The sequence below is a fragment of the Oncorhynchus masou genome, chromosome 18 (assembly GCF_036934945.1).
Source record: "Oncorhynchus masou masou isolate Uvic2021 chromosome 18, UVic_Omas_1.1, whole genome shotgun sequence".
Taxonomy (NCBI): Eukaryota; Metazoa; Chordata; class Actinopteri; order Salmoniformes; family Salmonidae; genus Oncorhynchus; species Oncorhynchus masou.
This window is the reverse complement of record NC_088229.1, coordinates 19,009,659-19,030,247: the sequence shown is the minus strand read 5'-3', so window position 1 is coordinate 19,030,247 and position 20,589 is coordinate 19,009,659. Positions and strand designations below refer to the sequence as shown.

The following is a 20,589-nucleotide window of genomic DNA, read 5'->3' as shown; positions in this document are numbered from 1 at the left end:
ATAATATGCTAAAGAGAACCAGTGATATAATAATAATAATAATAATATAATATGCTAGAGAGAACCAGTGATATAATAATAATAATATAATATGCTAGAGAGAACCAGTGATATAATAATAATACTAATAATATAATATGCTAGAGAGAACCAGTGATATAATAATAATAATATAATATGCTAGAGAGAACCAGTGATATAATAATAATAATAATATAATATGCTAGAGAGAACCAGTGATATAATAATAATATAATATGATAGAGAGAACCAGTGATATAATAATAATAATATAATATGCTAGAGAGAACCAATGCTAGAGAGAACCAGTGATATAATAATAATATAATATGCTAGAGAGAACCAATGCTAGAGAGAACCAATGCTAGAGAGAACCAGTGATATAATAATAATAATAATATAATATCCTAGAGAGAACCAGTGATATAATAATAATAATAATATAATATCCTAGAGAGAACCAGTGATATAATAATAATAATAATATAATATGCTAGAGAGAACCAGTGATATAATAATAATAATAATAATATGCTAGAGAGAACCAGTGATATAATAATAATATAATATGCTAGAGAGAACCAGTGATATAATAATAATATAATATGCTAGAGAGAACCAGTGATATAATAATAATAATAATATAATATGCTAGAGAGAACCAGTGATATAATAATAATAATAATAATATAATATGCTAGAGAGAACCAGTGATATAATAATAATAATATAATATGCTAGAGAGAACCAGTGATATAATAATAATAATAATATAATATGCTAGAGAGAACCAGTGATATAATAATAATAATATAATATCCTAGAGAGAACCAGTGATATAATAATAATAATAATATAATATGCTAGAGAGAACCAGTGATATAATAATAATATAATATGCTAGAGAGAACCAGTGATATAATAATAATAATAATATAATATCTAGAGAGAACCAGTGATATAATAATAATATAATATAATATGCTAGAGAACCAGATATAATAATAATAATAATATAATATCCTAGAGAGAACCAGTGATATAATAATAATAATAATATAATATGCTAGAGAGAACCAGTGATATAATAATAATATAATAATAGAGAGAACCAGTAAATAATAATCCTAGAGAGAACCAGTGATATAATAATAATAATAATATAATATGCTAGAGAGAACCAGTGATATAATAATAATATAATATGCTAGAGAGAACCAGTGATATAATAATAATATAATATCCTAGAGAGAACCAGTGATATAATAATAATAATAATAATAATAATATAATATGCTAGAGAGAACCAGTGATATCTAAAGAGTATTCTTAGCAGAAGAGTTTACATATTTAAAACTGCTAAGCAGACAGCCTTCCTCTCCCTTTATTTACAGAGACCTACCTCACCCTGGCATGTGTTAAGAGATGCATGAGAAGGGGGAAGGTCTTTACTTGAGAAGAGAGAAAAGTGGGAAAGGGGAAATGAGGAAAGATCCAGGGTGAAACCACACGGTGAGTGAGCAGAGTAGAGCGAGAGGGTTAGGAAATGAGAGGGGAATTATAGGTGCTGTCGTAATGGATTAAAAGTCCAACACGGGTAATCTGATTTAAACAGGAAGATCTAATACTGAGTGCAGCCACACCATCCACTGTTAATCCTTCTCTTCCACCCCCTTCTCTTCAGGATGGGCCATTTAGCACTGTGTGTGTGTGTGTGTGTGTGTGTGTGTGTGTGTGTGTGTGTGTGTGTGTGTGTGTCCCCTCCTGTACCTGTCAGTGTGGCTGGCAGGCTGCTGGCCCATAGCTCTGTGCTGTGCTGCAGGGCTCTGCTTGGCTGAACTGGTTTCAGATGCAGGGCCACTATTCTCTAAAAGAACACAGAAGACTTTCAGTATGGAATGTCATGCAAACTAACATTTCATCCTCTCCAACCTTTCCTTTTTCACTTTATCTAGCAATATCAAAATAACAAAAACTGAAAATGTAAGACTAACAAATTTAGTACTTCCCCATTCCACAGTAAACATTAAAACAATACTACAGAATCCCATATCAAGTAGGGCTCCATTTCCCAGAGTGCAGTGTGTCTGTGGAAGGTCTCACCATCCTCTGGCACCACAGTGAGGGTGACAGTGTTGCCGGCCTCCTTGATGAGTTGGACGATGTCGTTGTGGGACAGTTCCATGATGGACTGGGAGTTGACCGCTGAGATATGGTCGCCCACCTTCAGCTGACCACTACGGTCTGTGGGGCTGCCCTCGATGATGCGACCAATCTTGTGAGGGATAACTGAAGCATCAGAGAGAGAACAAGACGACAGGACCATTGAGCTCTGCTCTGTCAGGTACTACTGCAGATGGTACTTGTAAAGCAGTTATGGTTTTTCATTGTACCAAACTGGTTATTCATTGTATCAAAGCAGTATTGGCCCAGTGTTGTCAGGGTTAGAATTTGTTCTTAACAGACTTGCCTAAAGGTAAAAATAATAATTATAAAATAAACAAGTATTCAATAAGCTAAATAAAGCTATAATTCTCATTTTTGACAATTTCAACCAAACACAATTTGAAAGAGTCTTTATATTGTCCTTTGTCATCTTCCTCACAGGAAGTACTTCATGTTCTTTACGTATAGTGAACCTCACTACTCTATGCCTCCTGTCTGTACCATTAGTTCAGTATACACACAAACTCAAGTACTGATAGACAGAAAGACAGGGAGAGACAAAAGGAGTGACAGAAAGAGAGAGAGATGGCATGCTGCGTGGCTCAATACCGTGCTCTGTGTGTTACCCAATCAGTAATGACAAGAGATTAAACAGCTTGGAAAGACCAATTATGCAAAAACAAAGCTATTTTCTCTACTTGAAATAAGAGGCATTGGAAATAGTCTACATTGTGATTGAGTGGAATACAAGCATGGAGGTTATGTTTTGTATTGGAGGGAACGGTCTCTAAATTGCCAAACAGCATCATCCATACAGAGTTGGAGTAGAGTTGGAATATATCTCACCTCCGGGAGGAGGCTTGTTCTTGGAGGTAAGGATGACGAAGCCGAAGCCTTCGTTGTCTTTGCGTTGCAGTGTGACGTCGTAGCATTCTGGTTGGTGGGGGGAGCTGGCTGTAGGGACCTGGATGCGGGGCAGCTTGGGGGAGCCATTGACCAGGGCTGGAGCCACCTGTTGCTGACCACTACCACCATTCTCCTCTCCACTGCCCTCTGATCACACGCACAGAGAAAAATAGTTTTATATGGATTCAGTTGGGATAACTTACTGTCTACATTATATTCATGTAATTGTCGGGTTGTTTATGGTCTTTCTCTCACAGCCATTCTTATGAAAGCTCAAAGGTATGAGTTAACATCACTTTATTGGTCAATTGCATACACGTTCCAACCTCAATTTTACTTCCTCCGAAAGACACACATACATCAGTGGAGGCTGGTGAGAGAAGCTATTGGAGGAAGGGCTCATTATAATGGCTGGAATGTAATTAATGGAACGGTATCAAACACATCAAACATATGGAAACCGCGTTTGACTCCGTTCCATCCATTTCATTCCAACCAGTATAATGAGTCCATCCTCCTATAGCTCCACCCACCAGCCTCCACTGACATACATATACAGGTTTTGGAGAGCTGCCTCACTGAGCACCCGGGGAGCTGTTGTTGTGGGGGGTTAAGTGCCTTGCTCAAGGGCAAAACGACAGGCAATGGCATGTAGGATTTGATACTAGCAAGCCTCCAGTTACCAGCTCACTTCTCGCCAGATATTTCCCCGACAGATTGCTGACTCGCCTCTCTAACCGGTAAGCTTTCTACCGCCCCTTAAAGTTGTTTATAATGCTCAGTTTAGGCCACCAATTATTCCTTTTAGGCTGTATCAGTGTCATACTAGTGTTCATTTTAAAATGAACCCCACAATTACTGTATAGAAAGACTCACTGATGTGTGTTTGGCATATCTGTGCACAGAATAGGAAATACATATTTGGAAAGAAATGTTTGATAAGTCAATTCTGCCTCAGTCAATCTTTCATGTGTAGCCTATGTGTTGGTTTTCTTGAATCTTTGTCTTGTCAACTCATGCTTTGATTTCAACCACAAAGAGTATATGATTGATGCTTAATTTCCTCCAGTACGATCATGTCTGTCATTCAAAGCAATTTCAAAAGTTCTCTCTCTTGTCATAGAAGCTTATTTTTTTTGTGTAAACAATGCTGCTGTATACTGCGTGGGCTTCAGTCTGTCAGAACAGAACAGCACTCATCTTGTTGTCTGTGTGCCATGGAAATCTTCTCCTCCAACTGTATCTGATTCCACAGCACTTCACACAATTATCAGCACTTTTAGAAGAGATGCATAAACACTCAAACACAAATTTCTCTTTATTTCTCAGTCTTTCTCTCCTCTCAAAGCCAACTGTCTACTCACACTCACAGTCCATACCTGTATGTGCCAATTTCCTGCGGACTGTCAGCATGACCTGTCCATTGCGGGCAGCGTTGGTCATCAGCTCCAGCACATGCTTGTGAGACTTGCCCTTGACTGGCACCCCGTCGATACACATGAGTTCATCACCTGCCCGAAGACGTCCGTCCTTCTCTGCCGCGCCTAGGGGCACGATGGCACCAATGTACACCTGGCGCAGGGAAAGAGGCAGGTATGATGACATTTATTTAAGACACTCAAACACAGGGGGATAACTTTAACCTGATTTAGAGCCAGTTTCCCAGACCCAGATTAAAAAACATGGTCAATGGAGGTAACCCATTTAAAGCACTATTAACTCTATACTAGGCTTAACCTAGTTCCGGGAAAGCAGCCCACAGTGTGCCCAGAGTTTTAAAACGTCTTAGGGATAGCCCCCTTTTTTTCAATTTTCACCTAAAATTACATACCAAATCTAAGTACCTGTAACTCAGGCCCTGAAGCAAGGATATGCATATTCTTGGTACCATTTGAAAGGAAACACTTTGACGTTTGTGGAAATGTGATTTGAATGTAGGAGAATATAACATAATAGATCTGGTAGGAGAAAATACAATTTAAAAAACAACAGTTTTTTTTCTATCTCCATCTTTGAAATGCAAGAGAAATGTCCCAATTCTAGCCATCACTCTGGTTGTAATTCTGATGGTATCCGCAAGATGGCAGCAATGTATGTGCAAAGTTTCACACGGGTAACTTGAAGTATGAGCGTTCTCCATGACATTTAGTGTGAAGTCAGGTACACATGGGCAAATCGTGAAGCAGACATTTGCATTCATATTACATTGTTCTGCAATAATATCGTCAAATCTGCATACTTGGACTTTTATTTAGCTTTTCCAGTATTAGTAGCCATATTATAAGCTCCACATTTGCAAAACAACCAGTTTTCATAACATAATTTTGAATATTCTTATCATTTTTGTCCAAAAGGAAAAGCCATGCTGTCGCAAAAGGTTGGCACCTACATTTGGTGACAGACACAGGGTTTTTGGATACACCCGTAAAGCCCAGCTCATTGGCTATCTAGATAGCTTTGTTTGACCCTGATTGGTGTTTATTTGACAAAGTTAGAGTCGTTCAAGTGAAAACCGCCTTCGGCGTGCAATGAAGGTGTCGCTCTCTGACCAAATATGGTGTCCTATAGGATATACTACACCCTTAATGATATAGTGAAGTCTTGTTACGTTCTAGGATCTCTGAGGAATACATACAAACGTGATTGGATTCGTTGAACCAATGTTTAGGGTGAGATTTTCACAGATTCCTTTCTTTGTAAATTGAACGAGTGGAAATACAAAATTGATCGTACATGCTATATGGACCTTTTTAGGATATGAAAAAGGATTTTATCTAACAAAACAACATGTCATGTTATCTCTGGGACCCTTTGGATGATAAATCAGAGCAAGATTTCATAATGTAAGTACACATTTCACCTTCAGAGGTGGTGAATTTATCAAACCTATCGCTGTGAAAAATGTGTTTTGTAGTTAGGAGCTCTCCTCAAACAATAGCATGGCATTTTCTCACAGTAATACCTACTGTAAATTGGACAGTGCAGTTATATTAACAAGAATTTAAGCTTTCATCCGATATAAGACACTTATATGTACAGACATTTGTTGTATGTACAGACATTTGCACTGCATGATTTACAACAGTCCCGTTGATGGGATGCCGATGCCTAAGAAGTTTTAATGCTGGCTGAACCAGGATAGAGCAGTCTCTCTGGGTGGGTACTTACGGGCTGATCTGGCCCCTCTCCTCCTAAGACTCGGAAACCAAAGCCCGACTCCTGGTTCCTCTTGATGAAGACATCTAGGTCCTTGGTGTTGGGGGCTGGATAAACAGGGAAAGACAGGGAGAAGGACACAATGGGTTAACTCACTATTGTTAGTGAAGAATAGCCAGTTACTGTGCAGTGGAATGATAAGACTTGGACAACCTGCTAAGTAATATCAGTCTGACAGGTGGAAAATGTGAACTACAGTATGATGTGAAGTCTCTTGTGACAGACTGAACATTTAAAAGTACCAGCCAAGCAGAGTGTTGTGAGAGACTGGATAGAGACTGTCCGTCAGTCAGGTTATATGGGTTTGTGTATACTCACGTTTGCTGTCCAGCAGGGCCTTGGACTTGAGGTAGAGTTCTGAGGGGTCAGGCTTGGGGGAGGCCGAGTGGATGCTGTTGGGGGAAAAGGGAAGGGGCTGTTGGGCGGGGGTCAAGGCTGGCTCTGGGGTGCTGAGGGTCTCTGTGCTGGTTGTCATCTCCTTCTCCTTTCTCTCCTGCCTCTGCTGAGACATGGGAGCAGTGCACTGCAACACAATAAACAATTAAAACTATGTTTTTTATTCATATCATGGTTTTAACATAGACAGTATACAATAACCTACAACTCAGACACTGAGTGTAATAGTATTGGATTTAGGAATAGTTACCTTAATTCTGTAACCCCAAACTACACTTATGAGTTTTCCCCCTAGTGTCTACAGTGCTGGCCTTAACTCTACTAACACAGTCCCTTTATAAAGCTGAATGATAATACTTCCACTGAGCCAAAGCCTTAGTTATATATCTAAATATAAGGCTTTGTCTGCACTGATTCTGAGCCGTGTACAAAGGCTTGTTGCTGACCAAGTAGACTTCTCTAGTCTGTTGTTCAGAGAAGGCAGCCCTCTAAGAATGTATCTGCTGGGCTCGAGGAACAGAACTATTGAACATGGCTTAAAACCTCTTTGGGATAGGGGGTAGCATTTTCACTTTTGGATAAATAGCGTGCCCAATTTCAACTTCCTGCTACTCATGCCAAGAATATAAGATATGTATATTATTAGTATATTTGGATAGAAAATACTCAAGTTCCTAAAACTGTTTTAATCATGTCTGTGAGTATAACAGAACTTATGTAGCAGGCAAAACCCAGAGGACTAACCATTCAGAATTATTTATTTTTGAGGTCACTGTCTTTTTATTGGGGTCTCATGGGAAAACAATATTTCTTAGGCACCAGTTTGCAGTTCCTACCGCTTCCACTGGATGTCACCAGTCTTTGGAATTTGGTTGAGGTTATTCCTTTGTGCAATGAAGAAGTACGGCCAACTTGGAAAAGGGTAACCCTGTTGAGAGTTGGCCAAAACTTGAAAAGTGTCGTTAGTTTCCTCTCGTCCTCTATTGAAAACAGATAGACCCGTCTTCAATTTGATCGATTATTAACGTTTTAAATACCTAAAGTTGTATTACAAAGTATTTTGAAATGTTTTGGCAAAGTTTACAGGTAACTTTTGAGATATTGTGTAGTGACTGCGCAAATTGGAAGCTGTTTTTTTTCTGGATCAAACGCGCCAAATAAATGGACATTTTGGATATATATGAACGGAATGAATCGAACAAAATGACCATTTGTGATGTTTATGGGACATATTGGAGTGCCAACAAAAGAAGCTCGTCAAAGGTAAGGCATGATATATATTTTATTTCTGCATAGCGCCTGCAGGGTTGAAATATGCTACTCTCTTTTTTTACTGTTGTGCTATCATCAGATAATAGCTTCTTATCCTTTCACCGAAAAGCCTTTTTAAAATCTGACATGTTGGCTGGATTCACAACGGGTGTAGCTTTAATTTAGTATCTTACATGTGTGATTTAATGAAAGTTTGACTTTTATATAATTTTATTTGAATCTGGCGCTCTGCTTTTTCCCTGGCTTTTGGCCAAGTGAGACGCGACTGTCCCCCTATCCTAGAAAGGTTTTAACAGCTAACACCACTGCTACATACTACAGTTACTACCAGCCAGGATGATAAGTAGCTGTTTGCCAGGAGCACATTCACACACCCCAGTCAGCCGGTTGCCTCCAAAAATAACATCATTGTGTGTGTCTGTTTTTGGCTCGCAACTCGTGTTAGCTCTTTGAATAATTCTCTCTACAGTAGACCACTCTGCTTGCTGGTGGGGGAAAGAAACTAAGACAAAGTTATATCACGATTGTTTTAATAATTAATCTCCTGTCTGGTGTTTAAAAGCGCTGTGTTTCTGTCTCTGTTCCTAGACTCACTTGACACTTTCTACAGTATCTGTCCCAAATGGCACTTTTCCCTCCTACATAGTGCACTACTTTTGACCAAAGCCCTATAGGCCCTGAACAAAAGAAGTGCACTATATAGGGAATAAGGCACAATTTGGGACACAAAGGCTCTCATTAGAATCCCCTGTAGAGGCCAAGGGGAGAGAGTCTCTGTGAGAGAGGAGAGAGTGAGGAGAGAGAGTCTGTGAGAGGAGAGAGGCTCTGTGAGAGAGGAGAGAGTCTCTGTGAGAGAGGAGAGAGTCTCTGTTAGAGAGGAGGGAGTGAGGAGAGAGTGAGGAGAGAGAGGAGAGAGTCTCTGTGAGAGAGGAGAGAGTGTGAGAGAGGACAGCAGGAGGAGGAGAGGAGAAGGAGCAGGGTAATTAAAATCATTTCTTTTAACTTACAGGTTTTAGAGACTTCACGGGAGATGTCTGACCTGGGGGCGGAGAGAGGGAGAGAGATAAAAAAATATAAAGATGACTCAATACAGTAGAAGAAGAGCATTTACTATGGAGGACATATTGGGTGACTGGGTTATTGTGATGGAAGTCTGATATGTATAATAATCTATCTGTTTCTCCACACCATTGACCCTGTTCTGCTGTAAAACAGTACATTCTCATTCATCATACAAGATGACTGTTTCCCCTAGACACACACTCTGCCCGACATAATGAGTGGTAACCATGACAGCCCCATACATCTCTATATCCTCTCCCTGTTCTACTCTCTGATACTAAACGCCAGCAGGATCATGGTTCAACTTGACCAGTAGGTGGTATTATGCTCAAGCAGCAGCGTGGGAAGGATCTCTGACGTCAACACAGAGAAACAGACTAAGGGAAGAGGAATGAGATGTGCCTCACCAAGGGTTAACCTTGTAATTTATTCTCCACACCTGTTGCTACCATTCCACATTCCATTCAGATAATCAGCATTAGACCTACCACCCTCATCGAAAGAAGCCCATTGACCATGAAAAGAAGCCCAGTGACCATTAAAAGAAGCCCAGTGACCATGAAAAGAATCCCAGTGACCATGAAAAGAATCCCAGTGACCATTAAAAGATGCCCAGTGACCATCAAAAGAAGCCCAGTGGTGTATATCTGTTTGAAACACCAAAAATACTAAATGTCTTGATGAAAATGTAATCAGGTAACAATAATGTACATTTATTTATGTTCATATTTGTCATTTTATACACTGTACTATGTTTTGTTTATGCATACATGTGTATAGATGATGTAACACATTCTAGATGACGCCTGTACCATTTTTGACTAGGATTGTTTTTAGTTTCTCAAAACTCAATTTAAGTGATCCACAATGTGTATTATTGTATCATTGTGGAGGGACCTCCTGATGATCCTCTTAGGGCTGAGATCCCGTTAACGGGATCGATATGACAACAGCCAGTGAATACCAGGGCGCCAAATTCAAAACAACAAAAATCTCATAATTAAAATTCCTCAAACATACATGTTTCTTATACCGTTTTAAAAGGTCATCTTGTTGTTAATCCCACGACCATGTCCGATTTCAAATAGGCTTTACATCGAAAGCACCACAAACGATTATGTTAGGTCAGAGCCATATCACAGAAAAACACAGCCATTTTCCATTTTCCAGTCACAAAAATTAGAAATAGAGATAGAATTAATCACTAACCTTTGATGATCTTCATCAGATGACACTCATAGGACTTCATGTTACACAATACATGTATGTTTTGTTCGATAAAGTTCATATTTATATAAAAAAATCTCAGTATACATTGGCGCGTTATGTTCACTAGTTCCAAAAACATCCATGATTTTGCAGAGAGCCATATCAATTTACAGAAATACTCATTATAAATGTTGATGGAAATACAAGTGTTATCCATTGAAATATAGATAAACTTCTCCTTAATGCAACCGCTGTGTCAGATTTCAAAAACACTTTACAGAAAAAGCAAACCATGCAATAATCTGAATACGGCGCTCAGAGACTCAACAAGCCAAAAAGATATCCGCCATATTGTGCAGTCAACAGAAGTCAGAAATAACGTTATAAATATTCACTTACCTTTGATGATTTTCATCAGAATGCACTCCCAGGAATCCCAGTTACACAATAAATGTTTGATTTGTTCTATAATGTCCATCATTTATGTCCAAATAGCTACTTTTGTTAGCGCGTTTGGTAAACAAATCAAAACTCATGAAGTGCGTTGACTAGTTGCAGACAAAATGTCAAAAAGTTCCGTTACAGTCCATAGAAACATGTCAAACGATGTATAGAATCAATCTTTAGGATGTTTTTTAACATAAAACTTCAATAATGTTCCAACCGGAGAATTACTTTGTCTTCAGAATGTGAATGCGCGTGACCAGCTCATGGCTGCTGGCAGACCTCTGACTCATTCCACTCAAACAAGTTTCTAAAGACGGTTGACATCTAGTGGAAGCCTTAGGAAGTAAAAATGACCAATATCCCACTGTATCTTCAATAGGGGCTGAGTTGAAAATCGACCAACCTCAGATTTCCCACTTCCGGGTTGGATTTTTTTCTAACTCTTACACAACACACAGTTAGCAGTCACCAGTCAGCACCTTTTCATTGACCATGGTGAACATTCCCATAGGTATTACCAGTACCGCCTAGGGCAAGCACCACTATTGCACAGCGGAAGCACCGTTTAGTGAGCTGGATAGTGCTTGGGGCCTACCCAGCAGGCAAGTTCCTGTTCTCCTTCCCTATGGCTTTCAGTGGTGGAGAGCTGCTGTTACCCCCTAGTCATAGACCCAAGGTTCTATACCTCAGCCCCTAGGTGACCCTGCCAGCCCCTCCACCAGTCTGCCCTCATTCTCCCATGGAGGAGTCATCAGTATAACCTGATCCTGCTCCCTCCCCCAGGCCTCCTCGGGACAAGTCAGGAGTTGGCACACAACACATCTCTGGCTGAACATACTGCTTCTTGACTCATTCAAATATTTCGGTTTTTAAACAACTAATGGACCGACGTCAGTTCAATTACTTGAGCTCAATGTGCAGTTTCTTTAGAGATAAATCAGATCAATCCTGAATTGTGCGATGTATTATAAAGTTGTAGTTTCCAACAGCCCAATATTCTACATGTTTAGCTCAGAAAACGTGGTAATGAACCACAATGACCATAATCCCTTCCGCTCTCGCTTAAATTTGTCCGGTCTGTGCAGAGCAAGACCAGGGGACTGAGGGAAGAGAGAACGCTGGATGGAGAGAGATAGAAAGCGGTTGCTTCGTGAGCCTGAAAATACGTGATCTAAGTGATTGATAGTTGGTATTCAGCAATCATAAAAGTAATTATTTACTTTGAAGAACTACTAAAGTAGTGATTTTGTCAGATGGTATAGACAGCTGCTATATAGAGATGACTTGGAATTAAATAATAAAGTCATCAAATAAAACAAATATTGAATTAAAGTAAAGCAATGTAAATAAATGCTGGTTAATAAGTGGTAATCAGTAATGGCCAGTCACTACTATTATGGGACTTTTATTCATATTATTTTTCTGTGTTGTTACATCATTCAACCCAAATAATGTATTTAATGTCTACATTTTTTTACCAAACCCGAACGGACCTCTAATCACTCAGCACAATTAGGACTCTTCAGAGCACACGTCATTAGGTGAACATACTGTATCTTCACCATTACTCTCCACTTCACAAAATGTCAGACTGCATGCCATTGAAGTCTGAGCTGAGAGATAACTACTAGTGCTGGAAAATGCCAGGTACCTCAAAATACAAGATCATCGATACGATATGCATTGCGATTCTCACAGTAGCGTGCCATGGTTCTGGGGCCTGGGCCTTCAGTGAAGTCCTACACAGTCCCACAAATTAATCCACCTCTTATTACCATCATTATGATGCCATGGCTCTAGACACTATACATTTAGACAGAAACGCAGTATAACCAGGCGTTGCGTCACCTTGAAATTGACATTTCTATTCAGAGAATTGCAGGGGAAGAGTACAATACCTTTTCATTGTGCCCTGCGCGCTTGTTCGTTGAGCTGTAGATCCACTCGGGTGTCCCCAAAAGTTTTCAAAAGCACCATTGTTTGTAAGTGCCCAGCCGTACTTTGGTGTCTCGTTGCTGCCTTGGTTAGACAACTCAGGTTTGCAAAGCCAGTGTGGCTCCAAACACCAAATCGATCACTTGCAAATAATAGGCAATCCCAGCAGTACAGTTTGCAGTGCTTCTCGGAGCCTGTCTTTGTAGCGTCGGCTTTGTAGCGTCGGCGTCTACCTCTCCTGACAATGTCTAACTTTTCTTGAAAAGTTTGTCTTGAGAATGGCGTTATAATTATATCCTCGACCAAATCGATATCTTCTTCTTCTGCCATTGTGGGTTGAAAAAACAGTTTAGTAGTACGCAAATTAATTTGTTGATCAATCGTTGATCAATTTCAGTTTCCTAGTTGGTAATCCAATCAAAAGACATGCAGGCACTACGCCTGCAAGCTGGCTCCTGTGTAACACTGGAGCCAGCCAGCAGGCGTACATTAGCCAACTCTAAAGCTGATTGGTTGACACTAAATATTAATTTCCATTCACTTTAAGCTACAAGCGCCCGCACTGTTGATTCTGAAGGCCAGAGGGCAGATTTTAGACCCTGGCAACACATGATGGCTGAATATGATTGGATAAAATATCTAACATAAAGACCAGCCCTCCATATCTCAACCTGGGGTTGGAAGCAGTGCAACCAAGAGGAACGCTATGAAATGAAGAGTGTAACTCTTACTCTGGGGAATAATTTAATACATATTTGTGGGAAAATATATAAAAAAAAATATATATTCTGATGATGTTTAGGATTCTCACTATTCTATATGTATTGCGATTAGATACTGTGATTTTTATTGCAATTCGATGTTCCAATTCGAGAGTCATGAGAAAATGAGATTTGACCAGCCATGGAAAAAGTGCTAAAAAACAAATTGGCTCCATATTTAAAAAGAAGATGGAGAACAAGCTATGAATACTGGAATTTGTGCAGGTACAGAAAATTGCAAAGAATATTGCAATATTGTTAAAACAATACGATATATATCGTCAAAAATAATATACAACATTTCCCCCCCCCATCATGAATCACTACCTAGCCAAACAATACAGTTGTCTGAATATATCTTGCGTTAGCATACCCTTCTCATCCTCCCTGTCCTCCCCCCTCTTCTCCGGTCAAGGTGCAGAGGTGCAAATGGGAAATGGATAGTGGATCGATAGTGGGATAGACTAGAGCATGAAATTGCTTTATTAAACGGTGGGTGGCTCTGGGGCTGGCTTCTGGGAGGGCCAGCTGCTGAGAAGCTGAACGGCCATCTAACATACTTCCTCTATGAACTACTATTACCACATCTTCACAGCAGCATGACCCAGTCAGACTATGGTGGAAGCAATCAGTTTGGTCTGGCAGCTCCTCTGAACCACAGGTATGTTGACTGGGATGAAGGCATGCACTGCCACACTCCTATCATAATAATGCTGATTACCAAGGCCTAAGGCAGTAGTTCCCAACCAGGGTTAGGACACCGACTGTAGGAGTACTTGACCTATCCACAGGGGTACTTGAGAAGACTCATGAGACCATCGGCCTACTGGTAAAATTAACATGAAGGGGTACTTCAGGGGTACTCCGGGTCGAGCAATATTCAGTTGGTGGTACAGTAACCAAAAAAAGGTGGGCAACCACTTGTCTACGGCAAGCCCATAAACTACTGCAAAGGGAAGCAGTTTTGTGAAACATCTTAGTGACACTCTTATGACTGTCTCAACTGAACACCAGAAATGACCTTGCTCAAGGCATACACTGTCTAGTATAGACTGAGGGAAAGTGCATATTGCATAGGAGAAGCAGCTGTAATGCAGAGCTTTATAATATCATAACGGATATGTCTGTCTCACCTCCTCTGAGAACTAGCACGTTGACCTCGCTCCCCACAGGTAGGTCTTTCAGGATGTCCACCACCTGGGAGTGGCTCATTGTCTGGACGTTCTGACGGTTGATCTCCTTGATTACATCACCCTTTAGCAGGCCATGACACCACTGGGCATCCAGGATCATCTTCACCTGGGATGACATTGGTTAGGTTACATTACATTTGATTACATTATATTGGATTAGTTTAACCTACATTAAATTAGATGAACGTACATTCGTTAAATCTTTACTGTAGGCTTCCTTATATATACCATTCATCAAGTTGTTACAACACCTACTACTACATAAGGCTTTATACAGAGGTGTTCTCTAGCTCAGTGGTTTACTAACTTCTTTGACCCTCGACCTGGTTGGTTCAAAGCTTGCGACCCCCAAGCACAATCACTGCGCAAATGTAGCTCGTCATTACAGCCATAAACGGTGATGCATTTTCAAAACGCAAGAAATTGAATATATAGAAACGCAGAAACACCTGCATTTTGAGATGAAAGTCATTAATCCCTCTGGATGTCATAAGGTGAATTCACCAATTTGTAAGTCGCTCTGGATAAGAGCGTCTGCCAAATGACTTAAATGACTTAAATGTAATGTTAGCGGCCAATACTAACTAGGGATATTATGTCACACTGTCCCTTCTGGAGTCCAGAGCAAGCAGGATCATACAGCCTACCTGTATGCAGCAGGGGTTGCAAGATCATATGACCTACCTGTATGCAGCAGGGGTTACAGGATCATATGACCTACCTGTATGCAGCAGGGGTTACAGGATCATATGACCTACCTGTATGCAGCAGGGGTTACAGGATCATACAGACCTACCTGTATGCAGCAGGGGTTACAGGATCATATGACCTACCTGTATGCAGCAGGGGTTACAGGATCCTGTATGCAGCAGGGGTTACAGCATTTGACCTACCTGTATGCAGCAGGGGTTACAGGATCATATGACCTACCTGTATGCAGCAGGGGTTGCAGGATCATATGACCTACCTGTATGCAGCAGGGGTTACAGGATCATATGACCTACCTGTATGCAGCAGGGGTTGCAGGATCATATGACCTACCTGTATGCAGCAGGGGTTACAGGATCATACAGCCTACCTGTATGCAGCAGGGGTTACAGGATCATATGACCTACCTGTATGCAGCAGGGGTTACAGGATCATATGACCTACCTGTATGCAGCAGGGGTTGCAGGATCATACAGCCTACCTGTATGCAGCAGGGGTTGCAGGATCATACAGCCTACCTGTATGCAGCAGGGGTTACAGGATCATATGACCTACCTGTATGCAGCAGGGGTTACAGGATCATATGACCTACCTGTATGCAGCAGGGGTTACAGGATCATACAGCCTACCTGTATGCAGCAGGGGTTACAGGATCATATGACCTACCTGTATGCAGCAGGGGTTACAGCATCAGCCTATGACCAGTATCCTGTATGCAGCAGGGGTTACAGGATCATATGACCTACCTGTATGCAGCAGGGGTTACAGGATCATACAGCCTACCTGTATGCAGCAGGGGTTACATGATCATACAGCCTACCTGTATGCAGCAGGGGTTACAGGATCATATGACCTACCTGTATGCAGCAGGGGTTACAGGATCATATGACCTACCTGTATGCAGCAGGGGTTACAGGATCATATGAGCCTACCTGTATGCAGCAGGGGTTACAGGATCATCCTATGTATGCAGCAGGGGTTGCAGGATCATACAGCCTACCTGTATGCAGCAGGGGTTACAGGATCATATGACCTACCTGTATGCAGCAGGGGTTACAGGATCATACAGCCTACCTGTATGCAGCAGGGGTTACAGGATCATATGACCTACCTGTATGCAGCAGGGGTTACAGGATCATATGACCTACCTGTATGCAGCAGGGGTTACAGGATCATATGACCTACCTGTATGCAGCAGGGGTTACAGCATCATATGACCTACCTGTATGCCACAGGGGTTACAGGATCATATGACCTACCTGTATGCAGCAGGGGTTACAGGATCATATGACCTACCTGTATGCAGCAGGGGTTACAGCATCATATGACCTACCTGTATGCAGCAGGGGTTACAGGATCATATGACCTACCTGTATGCAGCAGGGGTTACAGGATCATATGACCTACCTGTATGCAGCAGGGGTTACAGGATCATATGACCTACCTGTATGCAGCAGGGGTTACAGGATCATATGACCTACCTGTATGCAGCAGGGGTTACAGGATCATATGACCTACCTGTATGCAGCAGGGGTTACAGCATCATATGACCTACCTGTATGCAGCAGGGGTTACAGGATCATATGACCTACCTGTATGCAGCAGGGGTTACAGGATCATACAGCCTACCTGTATGCAGCAGGGGTTACAGGATCATATGACCTACCTGTATGCAGCAGGGGTTACAGGATCATATGACCTACCTGTATGCAGCAGGGGTTACAGGATCATACAGCCTACCTGTATGCAGCAGGGGGGTTACAGGATCATACAGCCTACCTGTATGCAGCAGGGGTTACAGGATCATACAGCCTACCTGTATGCAGCAGGGGTTGCAGGATCATACAGCCTACCTGTATGCAGCAGGGGTTACAGGATCATATGACCTACCTGTATGCAGCAGGGGTTACAGGATCATACAGCCTACCTGTATGCAGCAGGGGTTACAGGATCATATGAGCCTACCTGTATGCAGCAGGGGTTACAGCATCATATGACCTACCTGTATGCAGCAGGGGTTACAGGATCATATGACCTACCTGTATGCAGCAGGGGTTACAGGATCATACAGCCTACCTGTATGCAGCAGGGGTTACAGGATCATATGAACCTACCTGTATGCAGCAGGGGTTACAGGATCATATGACCTACCTGTATGCAGCAGGGGTTACAGGATCATATGACCTACCTGTATGCAGCAGGGGTTACAGCATCATATGACCTACCTGTATGCAGCAGGGGTTACAGGATCATATGACCTACCTGTATGCAGCAGGGGTTACAGGATCATATGACCTACCTGTATGCAGCAGGGGTTACAGGATCATATGACCTACCTGTATGCAGCAGGGGTTACAGGATCATATGAGCCTACCTGTATGCAGCAGGGGTTACAGGATCATATGACCTACCTGTATGCAGCAGGGGTTACAGGATCATATGAGCCTACCTGTATGCAGCAGGGGTTACAGGATCATATGACCTACCTGTATGCAGCAGGGGTTACAGGATCATATGACCTACCTGTATGCAGCAGGGGTTACAGGATCATATGACCTACCTGTATGCAGCAGGGGTTACAGGATCATATGACCTACCTGTATGCAGCAGGGGTTACAGGATCATACAGCCTACCTGTATGCAGCAGGGGTTACAGGATCATATGACCTACCTGTATGCAGCAGGGGTTACAGGATCATATGACCTACCTGTATGCAGCAGGGGTTACAGGATCATATGACCTACCTGTATGCAGCAGGGGTTACAGGATCATACAGCCTACCTGTATGCAGCAGGGGTTACATGATCATACAGCCTACCTGTATGCAGCAGGGGTTACAGGATCATATGACCTACCTGTATGCAGCAGGGGTTACAGGATCATATGACCTACCTGTATGCAGCAGGGGTTACAGGATCATATGACCTACCTGTATGCAGCAGGGGTTACAGGATCATATGACCTACCTGTATGCAGCAGGGGTTACAGGATCATACAGCCTACCTGTATGCAGCAGGGGTTACAGGATCATACAGACCTACCTGTATGCAGCAGGGGTTACAGGATCATATGACCTACCTGTATGCAGCAGGGGTTACAGCCTACCTGATCATATGACCTACCTGTATGCAGCAGGGGTTACAGGATCATATGACCTACCTGTATGCAGCAGGGGTTACAGGATCATATGACCTACCTGTATGCAGCAGGGGTTACAGCATCATATGACCTACCTGTATGCCACAGGGGTTACAGGATCATATGACCTACCTGTATGCAGCAGGGGTTACAGGGGTCATATGACCTACCTGTATGCAGCAGGGGTTACAGGATCATATGACCTACCTGTATGCAGCAGGGGTTACAGGATCATATGACCTACCTGTATGCAGCAGGGGTTACAGGATCATACAGCCTACCTGTATGCAGCAGGGGTTACAGGATCATATGACCTACCTGTATGCAGCAGGGGTTACAGGATCATACAGCCTACCTGTATGCAGCAGGGGTTACAGGATCATACAGCCTACCTGTATGCAGCAGGGGTTACAGGATCATATGACCTACCTGTATGCAGCAGGGGTTACAGGATCATATGACCTACCTGTATGCAGCAGGGGTTACAGGATCATATGACCTACCTGTATGCAGCAGGGGTTACAGGATCATATGACCTACCTGTATGCAGCAGGGGTTACAGGATCATATGACCTACCTGTATGCAGCAGGGGTTACAGGATCATATGACCTACCTGTATGCAGCAGGGGTTACATGATCATACAGCCTACCTGTATGCAGCAGGGGTTACAGGATCATATGACCTACCTGTATGCAGCAGGGGTTACAGGATCATATGACCTAAACTAGGCCCATCTGAAGTATAAAAATGATCAATGAAATCACCAGGTAGCCTATATGTGGCAAAGATGCGTCCATAGCAATGTAGGTAGGCTACTCTGCTTTTGCCAGGCAACACCGGAGAAAATTAAACTAGTGCTTTCTGATTACTAACCTGGATATGTGCGACAAATGCTGATAACTGCTCATTGGTCAACAGTCAAAACGCACAACTTTTTGGTTCTGAAGAACTAATAAGATGTTTTTGAAACAAAAATTTGGTGCAATGCCATAGGCTTATGTCAGTGACAAGATCGAATAAGCAAAGGTATAAATATAAAATACAAATGGTAGGATATATGTATGAAAAATATATGTTTTTCTCCATTCAGTTTCACACTCGCAACCCCTCAAAACCTCATTGCACTATCTCACCCGACATGTGTTGATTGACAGTTTGCTGGTCCAATCAGAGGGCTGAGTGTTTCACTAGCCAATCTGTTGTTTTGCAAGTGCTATACTGTCTCTGTCTGCATGGATAGTAATCCACAGAGAGTGTGCAACAAAATGAGTGACAAAACATTACAAAACCAAAGTTGAGTCCCAAGTCAGGAGGCTCCAAGTCCAAGTCAAGTCATTTTATTTTCTATCGAGTCTCAAGTCATCAAATTTGTGACTCGAGTCAGACTCCAGTCCAAGTCATCTGACTCGAGTCCACACCTCTGGCATTATAACACCAGTCATAAGGGGGGCTATGGTAAAGTGTTACCGGAAATTCATTCAATGCATTTTACCTTCTGGCCCAGGGGGCAGTCTGCAATGGCAAAGCCGAACCCTCCTGGCCCCTTCACCAGGGGTACACCCACCAGCTCCGGCTGCAACAGCGTGGGGTCTGGACCCTCAGGGTAGTGGCGCCCCCCGTTGGACATGGCTGGGACAGCTGTTGTCTGTCAATCAATCAATCAAATCAAAATCACCCAAATCTATTTATATAGCCCCTTTTTACATCAGCAGTTTTCACAAAGTGCTTTTACAGTAACCCAGGCTAGATCCCTGACAGCAAGCAAAAACAGAAGCACAGTGCCAGGAAAAACTCCCTAAAAGGAAGAAACCTAGGGAGGAACTGGTTGTACTGTACCTGTCTTGGGAGGGTGCCGTCTGGGCTGGTGACATAGTGTATCTCCTGGGGGTTAGAGGTCGAAAGTGAAGGGGTGGCTTCGGGGGCCAGGGCTGTGGCTATGTCCCACGAGGAGGCGTCGTCACTCCCACTGGGGTCCTCAGGTAGGGGGTAACCCCGACATAGCACCATGTCCACGTACTGGTTGACTGGGATAGACTGGAACATCTGAACCACGTCAGCATGAGTCTTCCCCAGGACACACAGTCCGTTGATGTCCACGATGACGTCACCTGGTAGAGTAGAGGGAGAGGAGAGGAAGAAGTGAGAAGGAAGTGTCA

General features: G+C 42.3%; 1 pseudogene; it reads right to left on the bottom strand.

Moving 5' to 3' along the window:
- LOC135504142 (membrane-associated guanylate kinase, WW and PDZ domain-containing protein 3-like) overlaps positions 1-20,589 on the bottom strand; it is a 293,136-nt pseudogene that overhangs the window by 15,844 nt on the left and 256,703 nt on the right.